Source organism: Engraulis encrasicolus, chromosome 22 (assembly GCF_034702125.1).
Source record: "Engraulis encrasicolus isolate BLACKSEA-1 chromosome 22, IST_EnEncr_1.0, whole genome shotgun sequence".
In the NCBI taxonomy this organism is placed as follows: domain Eukaryota; kingdom Metazoa; phylum Chordata; class Actinopteri; order Clupeiformes; family Engraulidae; genus Engraulis; species Engraulis encrasicolus.
The window spans coordinates 31,488,000-31,494,506 of record NC_085878.1 but is presented as its reverse complement, the minus strand read 5'-3'; positions in this window follow the sequence as shown (position 1 = coordinate 31,494,506).

The window sequence follows — 6,507 nt, the reverse complement described above, 5'->3', positions numbered from 1 at the left end:
AGCAACATGGCGCAAACTTGTTAATGAGGGATTGCGCAATCCGGGGTGAGGCCAGTTCAGAGTTGCCCCAAATTCAGCGTATTCGGAGCAATTTGACATGAAATGGGCAAATATTACGATTTTGGCCACGGAAATGATTGAAAATGAGTGAAAACTTGTTTAAATACTGCTCAAATGGTAGTTATGGTGCAGATGCTCGAAAACAATAGCTGTTATTGTTACTATTATTCACATTTACTGCATCTCATCATTCTCATCTGGAGCTGGTTGAGGGCCGTGCCTCCCCTGCCGTATTGGAGTGGCACGTGCCTGCTACACACACACCCCCCCACACACACCCACACACACTATGGCAGCATCCCAGCTTTCCCCTCCAGCCCTCCAGCTCTCCAGCCCTCCACTCAGCCTCAACTTCCTCCATCACTATCAACCTTAACAACCCCACTTGTCTTCACCTCAACCTCACCCATCTCCAATCCCCCCCCCCCCCCCTCAACCAAACCAATCACTCTTCACCTCACCCATTTCCATATCCATCTCCAACCCCCCCCCCCCCCCCCCCCCCCCCCCCCCCCCCCCCCCAACTTCGCTTGCCTGTCTAACGCAGCTCGACCTCCGGCCCCTGTCAAGTCTCCCCTTAGAAACTGCCATTTTCCACAGAGAGGGGGAGAGGGGCTGCATGGGTGTGGTGGTGGTGGTGGTGTGTGTGTGTGTGTGTGTGTGTGTGTGTGTGTGTGTGTCTGTGTGTGTGTGTGTGTGTGTGTGTGTGTCTGTGTGTGTGTGTGTGTGTGTGTTGTGGTGGTGGTGGTGGTGGAGGGGGGGGGGGGGGTGGGGGGGTGGGCTGTGAGGGTTCCGGAATCCCCTCTGCACCCTCAGCAGACATGTGGGTGGCGGAGCATGAAGAAGATGGAACAGCAGGGGCAAAGTGAAGCAGAGACAGAGAGAGAGAGAGAGATCAAGTGAAAGAAAGAAAGACAGAAAGAAAGAAAGAAAGAAAGAAAGAAAGAAAGAAAGAAAGAAAGAAAGAAACATGATGGAAGTAAAAACAGGAATATGAGCATCAGATGTGTACCATACAGCCAAGAACTCCTTCCCCATATGTCAAATGGTGCTTTATGGAATGTGTTTAATAACCCATATTCTGAGACATGGTCTTTTAATGTTACTTACTTACTGTTTTTGGTAACCAACATAATAAGAAACCTTTCTTGTTGACCTATATGCAGTGCAGTCCAGTCAACAAAATTGTTTGAGCCTGTCGCCTTGGCCTTTTCAGGTCACATACATAATTAACGTCCACCATATCATGAGCAGGCACTGTGCAGTCAAGCAACATACAGCAGTATACTGTATCTGTACTGATAAAATGTCAATGAAGAAATTAAGACCTGCTTAATTGACAATAGGCGGCATGTTGAGTTGAATGTTTACATCACATGTTTATGTAACGGAGCAATTTAAGTTGTGTGGTAGCCTATGTATTGTGACTTTTATTAAAGTGTATTTGTTAAACTGTCAAAAAGATCAAGCAATTTGTGTATATGGCATGCTGTATCCTTTAGTTAATGAAGAAACCTGATAGCTGCACAATATGGCATACTGTTCACCGACAACATGTACAAAGTATGTACATATTGTGCATAAAATGCAGGTATAGTGCTGAATTCTGGACGTAGGCCTGAAGAGAAATTGAATTTAATTCCCGGACAGGCCACCAGTGTAAGTAGCTCTGTGCAGTTTGTGTAAGACTGGGGGTTCCCAAACTTTACCATGGCAAGGTCTCCCATTATACCGGTATATTCCAGGAGAGGCACCTCTTACATAGCCTCGCGAGCCATCCTACGTACAAACCCCAACTACGGTGAAGTTGGGACGTTTGGTAAACAGTGAATAAAATCAAAATGCTATCATTTTCAAAACATTCAATCTATTCATTAGTTGGAGAATAGTGAAAAGACAACATATTAAGTGTTAAAACCGAGAAAAAATATTGTTTTGGGGGACATATGTACTCATTTCTAATTTGATAAATCCAACACGTCTCAAAAGAGTTGGGACGGGGACAATAAATGGCAGCAAATGTCGAGGAAGACTAAAAACAAAACAAAAGACAACTCTTAACAGTTAAATACATTAACCGATGAGATGATTTTATATAAAAAACAGTGTTAATTCCTATCTTGGACATGATTTCACCAGCTTAAATGGTGGGTGTATTCCTTGTTATGTTTTGCAATGTTTTCCTTTCTGTAGTGCTTACAGTGTGACAGGTCTTGACCAAAAGTCCACCATTTTATCACCTGTTGGTCCTTATGATGGAGCCAAACTGTTAAAACATAGTAGAGAATGCAATTTGACCTTACTATGTGGCCGTAATCGAAGATCTCCCTTCAAAATATAATGCATGAGTGGCTTTTCATGCTGTTTAAAACCCATGTATACCATTCAGCACTGTATTTAACTCTACAGATGAGTGAGAACATCTTAACCAATGCACTACTGCACCCTCATGCCATCATGGAGGCTGACTTTTGAAGTTAGCACTAACACAAGTTGGATGGTCCATTTTCACTGTAGCACAGGATGTGCAATGCTCTATTATTGTCAAAAAGAATGGACTTCTACAACTTCTGCTGACTTCTGTAAGCAAAGGACAGTTTCCCATGTCTTCTGGGTATATTTCAAGTGAGCTCAAGTGCTTAGGAGAATGTTACACCCCTGTATCATTTGCACGCATTAAGCATTCTTAATATGGTCAATTTTCAATAGCTCTAATTCCTGGAGTGCTAAAGTGAGACTACAGCCAATATATATTTCCTGATGTCATGAACCTATACAATGATTTTAATAACAAAAATATGTCTTATATACACTCAATCGTGGTAAATCAAAGGGAAATATAGCTGCAAGCAGCAATGCGGGGCCAAGCAGTAAACTTGCCAGAGCCGCCACGGCAACAGAAGGAACTGCAGCGCCCCCTTTGGTCCAAATCTCGCCAATGTTGGTGTGCATTCCTTGGACGAGAGTGTGATCACGTAAACCAAGTTTAGTTTGAATCCGTTGAAGAGCTGCCGAGATATGAGCTCACTTCCTGTTACCTGTTGGTGGCGGTAGAGAGCTTGGGGTCTGGATTTTTTTTTTATGGGAGGTCATGGGATGGACTAGAATGTGTGCAAAAAATCCTAACAGAAATTGACTAACGGTTGCTGAGCTATGACCTCACTTCCTGTTTTGCCACCTTTATGACAATTTTGATTGGCTGTCACCGGCAAACGACAAGAGGTGTTCAAAATTCTTTCCTCTCCCCCCTCCCTCTCCCTCCCTCCCTCCCTTCTTCCCTCTCTGTCCCTCTCCCTCTCCCTCTCCCCCTCCCCCCTCCCTCTCCCTCTCCCAGGGCTCTACAGTGCGAGCATTTTGCTCGCATATGCCCCTAAAATAAATGATTGTGCGAACGAAATAATGGAAAGGGCGCACGTGTGCGAGTAGATGTTTCAACCCTTTCAATTGTATTTTGCTCCTAAAATAAATACACCCCATAGAGAAACGCAAAAACGTGTGAACGAGAGAATGCGCAAAAGACCGCGTGCGCGTTGCGCACAGAGAGACAGAGGCAGACAGACAAACAGTCGAGGGAGTTTTGAAAGCTAAGCGTCGGGAGTATCGAGCGCTTCCACGGACGGAGAAGAGCTGGAGAGAAACTTTGGCGCTAGAATTGCTAATTCTCCGCTTAGCACAAATGCTAACAAATGCTCAACCTGTTAACTTTGTGAGAAGAAATAGCTTCGGTTTACATACACTTATCTTGTAAGTACGTGGTACTTTATGTTACTCGTCCTGAGACCTTAGGGGAGGACACATAGCAGGCTCTCTCTGTGCGCTCACTTGCTCAACTGTCATCATCATCACGTCACGTGAAGTCAGTATTTTGTTGGACAGTCTCGGGGTGTAGCCTAGGGCACGTTTTTGATGTGCAAGCCTTCAATATTGCCAAATTGTTATTTAGAGGAAATGTGTTTGGTTGGCATCCACTCTTTTTTGTTTCAATTCTAAAATGCAAGTATAGAACAATGTTGTATTTTTCAAAAGGTAATGTTCAGATCAGATTACTGAGTTGCTGTTACTGTGGTACCAAATGCATTTTAAAAAAAAAAGTAACCCATGGGTAGGCTAATCATAGCCTCATAGGCTACATAGCATACTCATATGCGAGTCATTGTATTTTCAGGACAGAAGTGTAATTGCCTCTCTGGTCTCTCTTGTAAAAAATCTCCCCCCCCCTGACCAATTTCATCCCAGCTCCCTGCCAGATCCTGCTGTGTAGGCCTGAATTGAAACACCAGCTGCATATAGAAATTAATGTGAATATAGATATAAATATGTAATATTTAGTTTAGTCCTTTTACTGGGGGGAATTTGGAAAAGTGGCCCTAAGTGATTTTGATTGTAGGCCTAGCCCTCTAGAATGTGTATTTGTGTGTGGAAAGAGTATATTCTCTGTATCTGTGTGTTAATAATGAAGCTGTGTCACAAAAACGCACTGTGCTCCTAAATTTTTATCTGTGCCCCTAAATTTTTTCACTTAGGGGCACAGGTGCTCCTAATGAAAAATCTAAGCGTAGAGCCCTGCCCTATCCCTCTCCCTCTCCCTCTCCCTCTGTCTGTCTGTGTGTGTGTGAGGAGGGGGTGGGGGTGGGGTGCAGGGGCTGGGGCAGTGGGGCTTGACCCCCTGCCGAGAATGGTGTCAGTGAACGTGCGCAGGGGGAGCAGAGGAGACAGAGAGATGAGAAAAAATCCCTCCATTCTTTCCACAATTTTGAATGGCTGCTGTGAGCTGATAGTTTTTTCAATCGTTACGAAAATCCATACCTGGGTGCAACATGATGTGAGGATGACCTGTGTACCAATATTTTGAAAATTGGGAGTACGGTTCAAAAGATACAGGCAAAAATGTAGCTAAAATTATGACCTGCTGGTGGCGCTACAGAGTTTGAGCTGGGGATTCGATTTTTTTTGTGGTAGGTCATGGGATGGACTACTATGTGTGTACAAAATCCCTGCCCAATTCGACAAACGGTTGCTGAGATATGACCTCACTTCCTGTTCCGCCACGTTTACGACAATTTTGATTGGCTCTCACGGCTAAACGATAAAAGATATCCAATATTCCTGAAGACCCCATGTGTAGCTCAGTACAGAGATACTATATACCGAATTTCGGGTGAATTGGTCAAAAATTGCCGAAAAAATAGCATTTTTATTGAATTTTACAAAATCCAAAATGGCGGGAAAACTATCCTGGCGGAAAATGACGTCATAGGGTGCGTTGGATTCGTTTTGGCCCAAGGATTCCAGGGATACCAAGTTTATGAAAATCGGCCCAGCGGTTCAAAAGTTACAAGCAGAAATGTACCTGCAACTTTGACCTGTTGGTGGCGCTAGAGCGTTGGGGCTGGGGACCTATAAATTGCTGTGGGTAATGCTGAGCCGGGCCCGAATGTGTGTGCCGATTTACAGCATTTTCCTACCTACGGTTCTATGGGCTGCCATAGACTTGCAGAGGGAGAGGAATGGTGACTAGAGAATAATAATAATGAAGAAAACCTACTAACTCTATAGGGGCCTTCGCCAGCTTCGCTGCTTGGCCCCTAATTAAAAAATGTATGTAATAACTATGGTAATTATTCCCTTTGCATCTTTAATTCTGAGTGACTCAGCCTCTCTGTGATGATCTTATACCTGGACTCCTATATTGTCCGTCAGTACAATTCATTTTGAAATGTTCTTCTTTGTTGTTTTATCTTATTTGGATGTTTACTAAATTTCACTGATCCCCGTCCCAACTTATTTGAGACGTGTTGCATTTATCAAATTAGAAATGAGTACATATGTCCCCCAAAACAATATTTTTCTCGGTTTTAACACTTAATATGTTGTTTTTTCACTATTCTCCATCTAATGAATAGATTGAATGTTTTGAAAATGATAGCATTTTGATTTTATTCACTGTTTACCAAACGTCCCAACTTCACCGGAGTTGGGGTTTGTACTTCCGCCAAAGGATTGGCTCCACTAGTCTGGCCGTGCTTCTCTGTGGAGTGCCCTGGAACAGTAGAATTTTGATCGCAACGCCCCCCCCCCCAGAAAACAGGCAATAATCGAATACGCCCCCCACGTGGGAGCGAAAGGGGGAGGACGCTCATGGACAATGACGTACACATCTGCGCCAGAGCCATTGGTCTGCGCTATGTTGTTGTTGAGTAACTGCCAGCGATTGGGTGAGAGGTGTCCAATAATTTCAAACCATAAATGAGTGCGAACTTCCTGCTTCCTACAATCGCTTCAGAGCAAACAAATGCCAGACCATAAATACGAAATGAAATGGTAGTATTATGGGATGGTCAGGACCAGGCTACCTCTTACATGGGTCGAGCCACACAATTATTTCGTGCATCCCCTTTCACAATCATAGTCTAGCTGTTAGACAGTGCCCCACTGGGTCTTTGGTGA